Below are 16,598 nucleotides of genomic sequence, written 5' to 3' on the forward strand. Positions count from 1 at the left end.
TTAAAACAGTAGACATCCTGTTCACACGAGGCACCAAAGCTGGCATCAACAAGGGATTCTGGTTAGGATAGACTTGAATACAAGCCAAAGAGTTCTTGCTGAAACATTATGGAGAAAGGGAAACGAAGGGGATCCAGGGAAATAATCTTTCCAGCAGAATATTGATGAATTGAGACATCTCTTCTTGTATTCCCTTCTATAGAAATCCTGAGGGGTCCTTTTAGGGTCATATTAGGCATCTGGCACAAGGAAGTGGAGGAAGGAAACTCCATCTACACTTAGAATGAGACATTTTTCTCTCCCAGTAGAACTGCTGTTATGCACTGCTATTCTGCCCAAACTCACCCCCTCTGACTAGCAAACTCCATCGCCATTTTCCTCTTCAATATTAGTAACACACAGCCAAGGACTCTAAGGACACCTCCAGCCCCATGTCTGACTCTCTATCTCATATCTTTCTACCTCATGCATCCCTTCCCAATGTCCCAGTTTAGCTTAGCCCACCCTTTCTTTTCTACCTTCTGGAACTACTACACCACAATCAAAACCTTCCCTTGTTCTTGATGCATATCTCAGGTTTCTTCCATATTTTAGCAGAGTACATATTGTTCCCCTCCCTACCTTTAGATTTGCCACACTGACACCTTCCTTCTTAAGAGCATCACACTATCCAAATTCATAACATAAATCAAATCCTGCTGGCTATTTACTGGCCCTGTCTCATGTACCCTATATAATCCTGTCATTTCTGACAATAAGTGCTAAAGCTCCAATGACCAGCTTCCCATCAGGGACAGGCTCAGGACCAGTCATACATCTGAGTTAACATGGTACCCAATATAACACATTTCCATCCAATTCCATTTGGAATAAGTGTGAGTCTAAGAATGCATGGAATTTAGAATGTAGTTACAATAATCCTCTTCCTTAAAAAAAGTTTTTAAATGGTGACTGGGCTCTCAAAGGGACCCACAAAAATTTAGTTTACAAAGCAAGATGTGCTGGCAGTATTGTTACTTCAGGGAAAAGGGAAATTCTGTAGTGCTTAGAAAGTAACATGATTCTCCTGGGCAAAAGAAAATAAATATTGGATTGGGAATCAGGAGACCCAGGTACTGGTTCCACTGCTTGCAACTAACTTGCTATAAGATTTAAGTCGTTACTTTAAACTTCTCTAGGCCTCAGTTTCCTTTTCTGTAAAATGAAAGTGTTGGATTTATTGATCTTCAAGGTCTCTCTAAGCTCTGAGATTATGATTTTAATGGTTCAGGATAGCATCTGGTCCCAATAGAAAACTCTAATAACATCAGCCTGAATGGGGATCTAATATTCATTGTGGTGCGCAGAATATTCATGACTCTGACAAAGGATGCCTAGTGCCTACACTGAAACACAGATTTAAATTTATTAGAGAAATGGCTGCTGTCCAGATGTTCCTACAACAGAACTGCCACCACCTTTCCTGAGACATCAGCCAGACCTGACAGCTGGAACACAAAACAAGTTTTTAGTCAGAATCAGGTTGAGAAAGGTTTGGCTTGGCTTCTTTTGAATACAGATTTCCAAGCTGTTTACTTTAAATCAAGGTAGATTTGATTTTAAATTACTGGCCAGGAATTCTTTATTTAATTTTTTCTTCCTTCCAGGATTTCATTCTTGTTTGGTATGACCTTAGAACATAGTTTTCACATTGGAGACAGAGTTTTCATTTTTAGAAAATATACAGAATCTCATAAGAAATGGTTACATGTAGTAATTTTTGGAGTTTAGTCATCAATTTAAAATATATTTTAAAAATAAATTTTAAAAAACATAGCAGTTTATACCACTAAAACATGTCTTTACGTTCCTCTGCCTATATAAAATGATTAAAAAGTTGACTTTACTTCTTTTCTATTCCTAATGATTTCTTAAATTAAAATTAATTTACCCAAAGAAAAAATGAAATGAAATGAAAATTTTCAAAGTTTTATTCATATGAAATATTATAATCTTAAAACTTTTAACCAGTGAGTGCCTTTTTAATTTTTTACAATGCAGACGCTTCTTAATATCAACTACTACCCTTCACAGGACCTTCTTCTACTAAAAAAGAAAAACAATTAAACAAAACTAAACAACAAACCAGTGGATTCTTCTATGTTGCACCACAGTTCACATTCACAGTTCTCCCCCTCTCTTCCAAGAAAACAAAAGTGTATTTCACCTTTTCTCTAGGATTAAGACTGGTCATCTCATCACAATGAATTTGATTTAGTTCAATTGATTTTGGTTTACACTATTATACTGATTTGTATTCTTTTTTACTTCATTCTATGTCAGTTCATACAAAATTTTCCATTCAGCATGGATTTTCTTTTAAATTTACCTTGCTTTAAAATCCTTGGAGACTATTGTAATAAAAAATGCTCTAAATCACCACTGATTAAAGAAATGCAAACCAAAACAATTCTCTGATATCTTTTCACATCCTTTGGATTGCCTAAAATGACAAATATTCAAGGCAATGTGTAAAAAATGGAGACTCTACTATGCTATTGATGGAGCTATGAATGATCCAATTATTTTGGAGAGCAATTTGGAATTATACCCAAAGAGTTATAAAATTGTGTATACCCTTAGATGCAGCAATATGATTGCTGGGTCTATTTCCCAAGGAGATCAGAGAAATAGGAAAAGAACCTCTCTGTTCCAAAATATTTATAGCAGCTCTCTTTGTGGTGGCAAAGAACTGGAAACTCAGGGAATGCCCATCAATTGGGGAATGGCTAACCAAATTGTGGTATATGATTGTATGGAATACTACTGTGCCATAAGAAATGATAAGCAGTCCAATAAAAAAAAAAACTTGAAAAGAACTACATGAGATAACAAAGAGTGAAATGAGTAGAACCAAGAGAACATTATACACAGCTACAGCTTTAATACTTGAAGAACTTGTGAATGTTACCTCCAGAGAATGAACTGAAAAATGGAACCATGAAAGGCATAATCTCTATATACATATCTGTCTCGCAGATGATGCTTTCCTTGATGTGGGGAAAAGAGGGAGAGAGATACTTGTATATAAGTTCTATTAATAAAAATGTTTTAATGGCAATGTTCTCTCCCCCACCCACATCCAATTATACTATTTAAAAGAAAAGAGTGCATGGCATAGGTTACATGGTGATGCAGTAATCGCACTAGGTGATTATGAATAAGGAACTTCTGAGATCTCAATAGTAAAATCTAATGTAGTCTCATAACATTTATAACATGTGACACTTGGACTAATCTTACATGGAGGCAGAGTAGGGACCCGTTAGGGCATCATCACCGATTCCTGTCCGAGTTTTATCACCTCTGACACTGACAAAACCTAGAAAAGAGGAAATCGTTTTCTGTGGATCCTCTACTTTGGACATAGATTCATTTCTTTGGTATTCTCTGTGCCTCATTCCTTGGCCAACGCACAATTCATTCTTGCCAACAAGACTAAGCCCAAGGAACAGAAACAAAACTAGGAATATCCATGAGAGACACCTACAGCTACACCACATTTCGCATTCATAGTTCCCCCCTTCCTTCCAAGAAAACAAAAGTGTATTTCACCATCTTTTCTCTGAGCCGTACTGATTTGTTACAAGGCCATACCTGGCTCTTCTGTGCACCCGTTAGAACTTTTTCAGTTTTGCTAGAGCAATACCACGAGGGTTTCAAACACTGGCAGTAAAATTCCTGTTGATCCCTGCTTTTATATGCTCTCTGCAAGCATTCCTGACATGTGTGAGTCTATCACCCTCCTCAGGGCTATTGACCTTAGGTACTGCCTTGTCAGTCATACCATTCCATCACCTTCTGACTAATAGATCCTTCTCAAGAAGTCAAAAATATCTTCTTTGGTTGCCTGCCATCATGCCTGAAATCCCAACATTGGAAAGTCATCCCTTTGGCTACATCCTATCCCAACAGAGAACTCCTGGAGTTTTCTATTAAATTGAAAATAGCTTTTAAAAGAATGATATGCTAATCCTTATCATTTTCTCTAAATTATAGACAATAGCAGCACCTCCCTCATAGTGTTGTTTTAAGGAGTAAATAAGATAATAATTGTAAAGCAAATTGTAAACCTTAAGACTCTATAAAATAGTTTTATTATTATTATAATTTCTAATTAGTTTCCAGACTGCTCTTCACTACATAGCCAAGATTAAACAGGATAGATAACTAGAGTTTGTTGGGTGGGAAGGTTGAGGAAAGGGGATATTTTATGGGGGAGAAAGGGAGGGACCATCCCATGAGGACACAAAGGAATGGGAGGATGAGCTGTACATGTAGGTTAAATAGTCTCCATGAGATTGAAGGGCTGCTGGGAATCCCCACTGTTCAAAAATAGCTCTGTCCCAGCATGAACATATTCTTCACTTTGTTCCACTATCTCAAATTCCATGTTAAACATAGTATCTTCTTTTAAGATATAAAAACCCTCATTCAGTGGGGTAAGCTCAGTACCTTTCCTTGAGGCTTTTTTCAGGTGTCCAGTCTTCCTGTTGCTTTTATCTAAGGTGTTTGTTCACCCAGACCAGTCTTTCTCTGAAGCACCCTTTTCTCTCTCCTTCCTTCACCTCAAATCTCTCATTCCTTCAATGTTTCCCACTTTGGCTAGCTACTAGAAGAAACACAATTTGATTAGTCTAATAAACTCTTCCCAGCTGGATTCAGGGTCACACTAGAGTTAGGACTTTATAACCAGACCAAACTGGATTATTCTTTGTCCTCCAAATACATTTTTCTGTGCTTATATGCCTATATTTGGGATGTCTACCCACCCCCCTCTTCCATCTTCTATCCTGTTCATTTTTATTTTTGTCTGAAATAGCTTTTTTAAAAAAGCTTTGACACATCTTTTACACTCTTATTTGTCATTGATATCTTTTAAAATCATCTTATTTTAAAAATATATCCCTCCTGGGGGCAGCTGGGTAGCTCAGTGGATTGAGAGTCAGGCCCAGAGAGGGGAGGTCCCGGGTTCAAATCTGGCCTCTGACACTTCCCAGCTGTGTGACCCTGGACAAGTCACTTAACCCCATTGCCTAGCCCTTACCACTCTTCTGCCTTGGAACCAATACACAGTATTGGATTCAAGACAGAAGGAAAGGGTTTATATATATATATATATATATATATATATATATAATATATATATATATATATATATATATATCCCTCCTCATCTCCCCTGACCAGAGAATCATCCTTTGTAATAAAGATTTTTTTTAAAAATAAGAAATTAAAACACCATTCAGGAGTGTCCTACACCCCAGCAATGAAGGGAAAACATACCTTTTCTCCTCTCTCCTTTAGGAGATAATCTTTGCATATTTATAATTATCCAGCATTCAATTTAATCTTTTTTATTCTTTCCTTTTCCCCTGTTAAATTAATTTCTGTCCATTCTTTAAAACCTTCCTCACTGTCCACCTCTTTCACTAAGCCTTCCCTGATTTTCATCCCCTAGCTCCAACTAGGAATAACCACCACTTTCTCTGACCTTCTCCCCTTCTAGAAGATCATTCTTTTTATTCTTTTCTAATGATTTGTAATATTTGTGTATGACATATCCTCCTCCTGCTTCCATAAGGGTAATGGTCTGAATTTATCTAAGTTTTATCTTTTTCTAGTAACTAGCACAATACTAGGGCAGCTAGGTGGTGCAGTGAATAGAATGCCAGACCTGGAGTTGGGAAGATTTGAGTTCAAATCTAAACTCAGATGCTAGTTATGTGACCCCAAACAACCACTTAAACTGTTTGCCTCAGTTTCCTCATCTGTAAAGTGAGCTGGAGAAGGAAATGGCAAACTACTCCAGTTGCCAAGAAAAAACCCAAATGGGGTCACAAAGAGTCTGACTTGACTGAAAAACAACTGAACAATTCCCTACTAAAAGAGATAGGACTTGGCATCAAATCCTGGCTTTGCCACCCACTGACTGTGACTTTGGACAAGTTATTCACTCTCTCAGAGTCTCAGTTTCCTCATCTATAAAATGAAGAGATTGAACTAGACAATAGTCTATGTTTCCTTCTAGCTCTAACTCTCTGAGCTGAGGAAACTTATCTTCTTTGAGTTGACACTGTTCAATGATAGGCCAGATGTCTTTTTCCTGAATTATTTGCCTTGTTAATTTGTGATATCAAGTTAATTCATGACATAATTACCAGAACCTCCAGGTCACTGGCTCCTGTGCAGATGAAGTCCCTGAAATTCCTAGGAGACTCTCTTTACTATAGAGGCCCTTAAACTTGGAGCCAGCAGAACTAGGAGAGAGGCCTGGCTCCAGCACTTATATAACATCAGATGAACTATGTAATGCAATGACTCAAGACAATCCTGAGGGACTTATGAGAAAGAACACTATCCACATCCAGAGAAAGAACTGTGGGAGCAGAAAGAAAAACATTTGTTCTATTACATGGTTTGACTGGCATATGATTGGATATATAAACTCTAAATAATCACTCTCTTGTAAATACTAATAATATGGAAATAGGTCTGGATCAATGACACATGTAAAATCCAGTGAAATTGCTTGTTGGCTACAGGAAAGGTTGGGGAGAAGGGAAGGGAAAGAACATGAATCATGTAACCATGGAAAAATATTCTGAATTAATTAAATAAATAAATTTTTTTAAAAAATCTAAAAGTTGAAAAAAAGGCAAAAAGAAATGATTAATTATGTAACAATCAATCTTGATTTTCTTGTAAGTCAAGAATCACTTTAAGATCCTGAGCCTGGGAGATTGGAAAGATGGTGGTAGTTTCAAGGGACATGATAATTACTTCTCAGTTTTCTCATCTCTCATCAAAATGGGGATAATAAACTTGCACCCTCTATTTCTCAAGATTATTGTCAGGAAAATGATGTGTAAGTCTTTTTAAAAAATCTATTACCTTTCATTTTATTTTATTAAACCCTTACCTTCCATCTTAGAGTCACTAGCATATATTGGTTGCAAAGCAGAACAGTAAGGGCTAGGCAATGGGGGTTAAGTGATTTGCCAAGGGCTACACAGTTGGAAGTGTCTCAGGCCAGATTTGAACCCAAGACCTCTGGTTTCTTGGTCTGGCTCTCAATCCGTGCAGCCACCCAGCTGCTCCCATGTATAAGTCTAAAAAAACACTATAGAAATGTGATTGATTTCATTATTATCTGAATATACAGCATTGAAAGATCAATTCTATATTCCTTGTTGTTATTGGGGTGGAGAGGTTGCCCAATCTGTTGCCAAGGCCTGTCAATTTCACTTTGGTCACATCTCTCTCATACGCCCTCTTCTCTCCTCTGACATCTCCACTGTTCTGGTGGAGGTCCTCATCTCCTCATGCCTCCACTATTGCAATAGGCGCTGCTTGTTCCCCACTCTAGTTCATGGTCCTCTTAGCTGACAGAGTAATCTTCCCAAAGCACAGTCCTAATAATGCCATTCTCCCTGCTCATAAACTCCCAGTGGCTCCCTCTCAACTTCAAGGATCAAATAAAAAATAAAATTTTGGGCATCCATAGCCCTTCATGTCCTGCTTCCCCATTCCTACCCTTTCCAGTCTTCTTTTTTTTTGTGGAATTCCTTTTTATTTTTTTTAATTTTATAATATTTTATTTGATCATTTCCATGCATTATTCATTAAAGACAAAGATCATTTTCTTTTCCTCCCCCCGACCCCCCATAGCCGACACGTGTTTCCACTGGGTATCACATGTGTTCTTGATTCAAACCCATTGCCATGTTGTTAATATTTGCATTAGAGTGTTCCTTTAGAGTCTCTCCTCTGTCATGTCCCCTCAACCGCTGTAATCAGGCAATTGCTTTTCCTCGGTGTTTCTACTCCCACAGTTTGTTCTCTGCTTATGGATAGTGTTTTTTCTCCTAGATCCCTGCAGATTGTTCAGGGACATTACACCGCCACTAATGGAGAAGTCCATTACGTTCGATTATACCACAGTGTATCAGTCTCTGTGTACAATGTTCTCCTGGTTCTGCTCCTCTCACTCTGCATCACTTCCTGGAGGTCGTTTCAGTCTCCATGGAATTCCTCCACTTTATTATTCCTTTTAGCACAATAGTATTCCATCACCAACATATACCACAATGTGTTCAAATTGCCCTCCGGAATGGTTGGATCAATTCACAACTCCACCAGCAATGAATTAATGTCCCTACTTTGCCACATACCCTCCAGCATTCATTACTTTCCATAGCTGTCATGTTAGCCAATCTGCTAGGTGTGAGGTGATACCTCAGAGTTGTTTTGATTTGCATCTCTCTGATTATAAGAGATTTAGAACACTTCTTCATGTGCTTATTAATAGTTTTGATTTCTTTATCTGAGAACTGCCTATCCATGTCCCTTGCCCATTTATCAATTGGAGAATGGCTTGATTTTTTGTACAATTGATTTAGCTCTTTATAAATTTGAGTAATTAAACCTTTGTCAGAGGTTTCTATGAAGATTTTTTCCCAATTTGTTGTTTCCCTTCTGATTTTAGTTACATTGGTTTTGTTTGTACAAAAGCCTTTTAATTTGATGTAGTCGAAATTATTTATTTTACATTTTGTGATTCTTTCTATGTCTTGCTTGGTTTTAAAGTCTTTCCCCTCCCAAAGGTCTGACATGTATACTATTCTGTGTTTACCCAATTTACTTATGGCTTCCTTCTTTATGTTTAAGTCTTTCACCCATTTTGAATTTATCTTGGCGTAGGGTGTCAGGTGTTGATCAATTCCTAATCTCTCCCACACTGTCTTCCAATTTTCCCAGCAGTTCTTATGGAATAGTGGATTTTTGTCCCAAGACCTGGGATCTTTGGGTTTATCATATACTGTCTGGCTGAGGTTGCTTGCCCCCAGTCTATTCCACTGATCCTCCTTTCTGTCTCTTAGCCAGTACCAAATTGTTTTGATGACTGCTGCTTTGTAATATAGTTTGAGGTCTGGGACTGCTAGGCCCCCCTCATTTGTGTTTTTTTTTTCATTATTTCCCTGGATATCCTTGATTTTTTGTTATTCAAAATGAACTTTGTTATGTTTTTTTCTAAATCAGTAAAGAAATTTTTTGGGAGTTCAATGGGTATGGCACTAAATAGATAAATAAGTTTGGGTAGGATGGTCATTTTTATTATATTGGCTCATCCTATCCATGAGCAGTTAATGTTTTTCCAATTGCTCAAGTCTAGTTTTAGTTGTGGGGAGAGTGTTTTGTAGTTGTGTTCATATAGTTCCTGTGTTTGTCTCGGGAGATAGATTCCTAGGTATTTTATTTTGTCTAAGGTGATTTTGAATGGGATTTCTCTTTCTAGTTTTTGCTGCTGAGCTGTGTTGGAGATATATAGAAAAGCTGATGACTTATGTGGGTTTATTTTGTATCCTGCAACTTTGCTAAAGTTGTTGATTATTTCAATTAGCTTTTTGGTTGAATCTCTAGGATTCTTTAAGTAGACCATCATGTCATCTGCAAAGAGTGATAACTTGGTCTCCTCCTTGCCTATTTTGATGCCTTCAATTTCTTTTTCTTCTCTAATTGCTACTGCTAGTGTTTCTAGTACAATATCGAATAGTAGAGGTGATAATGGGCATCCTTGTTTCACACCTGATCTTATTGGGAATACATCTAGTTTATCCCCATTGCAGATGATATTAGCTGATGGTTTTAGATATATACTGTTTATTATTTTTAGGAACGACCCTTCTATTCCTATGCTTTCTAGTGTTTTTAATAGGAATGGGTGTTGTATTTTATCAAAGGCTTTTTCTGCGTCTATTGAGATAATCATGTGGTTCTTGTTGGTTTGCTTGTTGATGTGGTCAATTATGTGGATGGTTTTCCTAATATTGAACCAGCCCTGCATCCCTGGTATAAATCCTACTTGATCATTGTGAATGACCCTTCTGATCACTTGCTGGAGTCTTTTTGCTAGTATCCTAGTTAAGATTTTTACATCTATATTCATTAGGGAGATTGGTCTATGGTTTTCCTTCTCTGTTTTTGACCTGCCTGGTTTTGGAATCAGTACCATGTTTGTGTCATAAAAGGAGTTTGGTAGAATTCCCTCTTTGCTTATTATGTCAAATAGTTTGTATAGCATTGGGATTAACTGTTCTCTGAATGTTTGATAGAATTCAGTGGTGAATCCATTAGGCCCTGGGGATTTTTTCTTAGGAAGTTCTTTGATGGCCTGTTGGATTTCATTTTCTGATATGGGATTATTTAAGAATTCTATTTCTTCTTCTGTTAGTCTAGGCAATTTGTATTTTTGTATATATTCATCCATATCACCTAAATTGGTGTATTTATTGCCATATAATTGGGCAAAGTAATTTTTGATGATTGCCTTAATTTCCTCTTCATTGGAGGTGATGCCCCCCTTTTCATCTTTGATGCTGTTAATTTGCTTTTCTTCCTTCCTTTTTTTAATTAGATTGACCAGTACTTTGTCTATTTTGTTTGTTTTTTTCAAAGTACCAGTTTCTTGTCTAATTTATTAAATCAATAGTTCTATCACTTTCGATTTTATTAATTTCTCCCTTATTTTTTAGGATTTCTAGTTTGGTTTTCTGCTGGGGGTTTTTAATTTGGTCACTTTTGAGTTTTTTTATTTGCATTTCCAATTGATTGATCTCTGCTCTCCCTAGTTTGTTAATATATGCACTCAGGGATATGAATTTACCTCTGATTACTGCTTTGGCTGCATCCCAAAAGGTTTGAAAGGATGTCTCGCCATTGTCATTTTCCTCGATGAAATTATTAATTGTTTCTATGATTTCTTCTCTAACTAAACAATTTTGGAGTATCATATTGTTTAATTTCCAATTAGTTTTTGATTTGGTTTTCCATGTACCATTACTGATCATTATTTTTATTGCATTGTGGTCTGAAAAGGCTACATTTATTATTTCTGCTTTTCTGCATTTGTGTGCCATGTTTCTGTGACCTAATGTATGGTCAATCTTTGTGAATGTGCCATGTGGTGCTGAGAAGAAGGTATATTTCTTTTTATCCCTATTTATTTTTCTCCAAGTGTCTATTAATTCTAATTTTTCTAAGATTTCATTCACTTCTTTTACCTCTTTCTTATTTATTTTTTGATTTGATTTATCTAAATTTTATAATGGTTGGTTTAAGTCTCCCACTAATATGGTTTTACTGTCTATTTCTTCCTTCAATTCTACTAGTTTCTCCATTAGAAATTTGGGTGCTATATTATTTGGTGCATACATGTTGATTAGTGATATTTCCTCATTATCTAAAGTCCCTTTTAACAAAATATAATTACCTTCCCTATCCCTTTTGATTAGGTCTATTTTTGCTTTGGCTTTATCAGATATCATGATTGCCACTCCTGGCTTCTTTCTGTCAGTTGAGGCCCAGAAGGTCTTACTCCATCCTTTAATTCTGACCTTGTGGGTGTCTACCCACTTCATGTGTGTTTCTTGAAGACAACATATGTAGGGTTTTGGATTCTAATCCATTTTGCTATTCGTCTACGTTTTATGGGTGAGTTCATCCCATTCACTTTCAAAGTTATGACTGTCACTTGTGGACTCCCTGGCATTTTGATATCCTTCCCTAATTCTAACTTTCTTCTTCAGCTCTACCTTTTAGTCCAGTGATTTACTTTAAATCAGTCCCCCTTGTACTTCCCTTTCTACCCCCCTCCTTTCTTATTCCCTCCCTTATTTTCCCCTCTAGTCTTTTTAAAATTTCCCCCCCACCTTCTCCCTCCCTTGTACTGCTTCCCTCCCCACCAGTCTGTTTTTTACCCTTCTACTCCCCTATATGGCGCAAATCTATTCTCTTCCCCAATGGATTGGATTGTTCTTCCCTCTTTGGGTCAGTTTCAAAGTACATAAGATTTGAGTATTTCCTGTCTCCAACCTCTTTATCCTTCCAGTGTATCGATGTTCTCCCCCCTCCCGCCATGAGCTTCTTTGTGACATATAAATTTACCCCCATTTGTTTCTTTTCCCATTTCTTTTAGTCATAACCTCTTTTCTTTTTTAGCTTTAGTCATATATATATATATATATATACACATACACATGTATACGTATTTATGCATGCATATATCTATATACCCATTTTTGTCTTGTCCTTTCATCCTATACAGTTTGTCACTGTTCCCTCTGAGTGTAGTTCTTCTAGCTGCTCAGGTGATAGCAACAGTTTTTAAGAGTTGCCAATGACCTCTTTTCTTATAGGGATACATATCATTTTAACTTATTGAGTCTCTTAAAAATTTTTTGTTGTTGTTGTTGTTGTTGTTGTTGTTGTTGTTTTTTCCCCTCTTTTTTAATTACCTTTTGATGATTCTCTTGAGTTCTGTGGTTGGACTTCAAATTTTCTGTTCAGGTCTGGTCTTTTATTTATGAATGCTTGGAATTCCTCTGTTGTGTTAAATGACCATACTTTCCCCTGTAAGAATATAGTCAGTTTTGATGGGTATTTTATTCTTGGCTGTAGGCCTAGTTCCCTTGCTTTCCAGAATATCATATTCCATGCCTTTCGGTCCTTCAGTGTGGATGCAGACAGATCCTGTGTTATCCTCACTGTGTTTCCATGGTATCTGAATGGCTTCTTCTTGGCAGCTTGTAATATCTTTTCTTTCATCTGATTGTTTTTGAATTTGGCTATAACATTTCTTGGTGTTGTCATTTGGGGATTAAATACAGGGGGTGATCTGTGGATTCTTTCAATCTCCACTTTCCCCTCTTGTTCTAGGATCTCGGGACAGTTTTCCTGAATAATTTCCTCTAGTATTATGTCCAGGCTTTTTCTTTTGTCGTGGTCTTCTGGTAGTCCAATTATTCTTAAATTGTCTCTTCTTGAATGATTTTCTAAATTGTCTGTTTTGTGAATGAGATGCTTCACATTTTCCTCAATTTTTTCATTCTTTTTGTTTTGTTTTATAGTATCCTGCTGCCTTGTGAGGTCACTTGATTCTAGTTGTTTTACTCTGGTTCTTAAAGATTGGATTTCATCTCTGGCTTTTTGGTCATCTTTTTCCTTCTGGTCTGATTTTCTTTGAAGATCGTCTTTCATCCTCTTTACCTTGTCTTTCATCTCCTTTGCCTCATCTTTCATCTCCTTTGCCACATTTTCCAGCTGGATGATTTTGGCTTTCAGGACACTATTTTCTTGTTTTAGTTCATGTGCCTCTGTTTCCAGATGACTTATCTTAATTTTAAGTTCTTTTCCCAATTGTCTTCAGCCTCTCTTAGTTGTGTTTTGAGTTCTTCCACAGCCTGTATCCAATTCGCTGGGATTTCTGGTTTATCGTTTGCTGATCTCTCCCCCTGTGTTCCATTTGCTGAGTAGTAGCTCTCTATTGTAGTTTCTTTCTTCTGTTTCTGTTGTTTGTTCAAATTCACCCCTTCTTTACTCCCCGTATTTGTCTGTGCTCTTGTTCCTCTCATTTTTTTGTTTTTTTGGGGGGGACTTCTATCGGTCTCCCCTCTTGGAGCTTTAACAGAAGATCTCTTGGTGTAATCTCTGGGGGAGGGTTGTTGGGGATTTGAGCTTTCCTGTCCTCTGGAGGCTTTTGATTGGCTTAAAGTCCAGCAGTCAATGAGGATGGATGGGGAGCCTGGGCTTCCCTGCTTTCTGGAGACTTTTGATGGGATTGAGTTCAGCTTAGTTGGGCTGGGTTTACTCTGAGTTTTAAACTTCCTGGACGGCTGGAGCAAATATGGAGGATCTCCAAAGCTCTGGCCAGGCTGCCAGGTCTATGCTCCTTCTAGGCTGCCATCTTGACTTCGCCTCTAGGTTTCTGTTTTTTCAGAAGACTCTGCTCTCTAAGGGGGGAGGGGTCATGGCTTGCCTGAGCTCTGAGGGCTCCTGATGGGATTAGGTTCACCTGGTTTGGGCCGAATGAGCCCTGAAGCAAAAAACCTCCTCCTCCACAATCTGTGTTGAATGCCTGGAGACTGGCCCAGGTTGTTTTCAAGGTAAGCCCTTCACTGGCACTGAGGTTTTTGTTCTTTCAGAAGCTCTGAGGGCTCCTGATGGGATTAGGTTCAGGTGGTGTGGACCAAATGATCCCCAAGCCAAAAAAAGGAAGAAAAAAAAACAACCTCCTCCTCCACAGTCTGTGTTGAATGCCCAGAGACTGGCCCAGGTTGCTTTCAAGGTAAGCTCTTCGGAGCAACCCCTTTGCCAGCCCTGAGTTTTCTGTCCTTTCAGTAGCTCTGAGGGCTCCTGATGGGATTGGGTTCAGCTGGTGCCCTAAAGCTGGGACCTCCCTTGAGACTCAGATGGAAGGACCCAGCCAGGGGGCTACAGGCTTCCCCCTTCTCTCTTTGTTTCCCTGCTGTCTGTGTTGGGTGCCCCGGAGACTGGCTCAGGTTGCTTTCAAGGTGAGTCCTCAGAGCCCTGAGGTTCCTGCTGCTGCCGTGGGCTCAGCACTCTGGGTTGGGAGGAATGGGTCCTGGGACCTTCCTTCTGCCTACCCCTTAGATCTGAGTGATCTAGGGTTCTGGCTTTTTGGGTGTGGTACCCTTTGATCCAGGTCCAGGAGGAGGGTTCCCCAGATCTATCCTGTTGTTCAGCTTGAATTTCGGTGTCCTAGGAGCTCTCTGTTTGCGATCGGTAAGGAAGGGTTTCTGAGGTCTGAACTTTCGCTGTTTCTACGCCGCCATCTTGACCGGAAGTCCCTTTCCAGTCTTCTTATGCCATCTACACCTCCCTTACTCATCTACTCTGCAATTTGGCAAGGCCAGTTTCCTTGTTTTTCTTCAAATGCATCACTCCATTTCCTGATTCCAGGTATTTTCACTAGCTGTCCTCTTCTCTTCAGATTTTCTTCATCTTCATCTCTGTCACTCAGCTTCCCTGGCTTCCTTTAAGTCTCAGTTAAAATCCTGCCTTTTAAAGGAAGTCTTTCTTGCCTCTCCCCCTTTAATTCTAGAGTCTATTTATACCTTTGATTATCTCCAAGTTGTCCTGTATGTAGCTGTTCTTACAGGGTCTCCCCTGTTAGACCTTAAGAGCAGAAACTGATCTAAAAAACAAACAAAAAAAAGCTCTTACCTTTTGTGTTGGAATGAATCAACACTAAGTAAGGGCTAGTGACTAGCCTGGGTTCAAACAGCAAGGAAGTATCTGAGGTCAAATTTGAATCCAGGACCTCTTATCTCCAAACGCTCTCTGACCACTTAGCCACCTCGCTGCCCCCCAGAGACTGTCTTTTGCTTCTTTTTGTACCTCTAACAATTAGAGGCAGCTGAGTAATGCAATGAATAAGTTCTGTTACAAGAGTAGAAAGTCTTAAATTAAAATCCATCTTGCATTACTAGCTGTGGGACCCTGAGTAAGTCACTTAACCTCTGCTCGCCTCAGTTTTCTCAACTGTAAAATTGTTGAGATTCCAGAATGAGGGAAAAATCAAGGATTACTTGGACATGATGAACCCAAGAGATTGGGAAGACCTATTTATTTGAGGGCACCCTCAAAATAAATAGAAAAAGTTTGAAGGAATAATTTTAAGGGAGATGATAATCACATCTACTTTGTGAATGTTGAATCTGAGATGTCAATAAGACATACAGGTGGAGATATCTAAAAGGCAGTTAACACTATGGGGCTAGAGCTCAGCAAAGAGATTGTAAAGGCTAAATATATAGATTTAGTAGTTATCCATTTAGAGACAATAGGGAAAAAATGAGAATCACTAAAGGAGAAAGTGTGGAGAGAAGAGAATAGATATGACTAGAGAAAGAGCCGGAAAGCACTTTGGAAGCCCCAAAGCATTATATAAATGGAATTATTATTATTATCATTATTATCCAGATGAAAAGTGGAGTTTCCCCAGATCTGGCTATTCACCATGGTGAAGATAAAACACAGTGCTAGCACTGTGGAATTTCATATTAACTGAATGAAAACGAAATCAGATTTGTATATATGTTTCCTATAACCTGAATTCCTGAAGGGGGGAGAAACAAACCTAAAAGGCTAGGTTGGAAGCAAATAGCCAATTAACATTTAACAGTCTGAAAAAGGGTTTAACTTTGAAGCATTTTCCTGTTAATTGATGGCTTCTTTTGAGGTTATTGAGTTAGGCTGTGTAGGTCTGAGGGCTTTCACTTTATAGCCTTCTCAATTAATGGGACCTTTGTTTGGCAAAATGTGGGTTTAAAGTAATTGGGTGTACAAATTAAAATACTAGGCTCCAGAGGGAAAAAATTGTTCCCATAACTGTAGGTTAATTGCTAGTAACTGTTGCTCCCACGGCCTTGGTTATCATTGATGAATGGCCTTGGAGGACAATAAAAAAGGTACAAGAGCTATGGAAGGATTATTAGCAACTTTAACTCTTTCGCAGTAAAGATGGGCATAGGGCAGTTTAAACAGGAACTCTGACATGTCCTCTTCTCCCAGTTAGGTGCCCAGTGCCCTCATACTGCCTACTGTCCAGAGTGCTTTGACTGTTAATCAGTGCAAAATGACAAGACCAGGAAGCTCAATTTGGTGGGGTTTGTTCTAATGGCATTAACAAAAAAAAAACTTACCTTTTTTCTTAGAATCAGGGCTATGTAGTGGTTCAAAGCAGAAAAGCAGGAAGG

This window comes from Monodelphis domestica, chromosome 7 (genome assembly GCF_027887165.1).
Source record: "Monodelphis domestica isolate mMonDom1 chromosome 7, mMonDom1.pri, whole genome shotgun sequence".
Classification (NCBI taxonomy): domain Eukaryota; kingdom Metazoa; phylum Chordata; class Mammalia; order Didelphimorphia; family Didelphidae; genus Monodelphis; species Monodelphis domestica.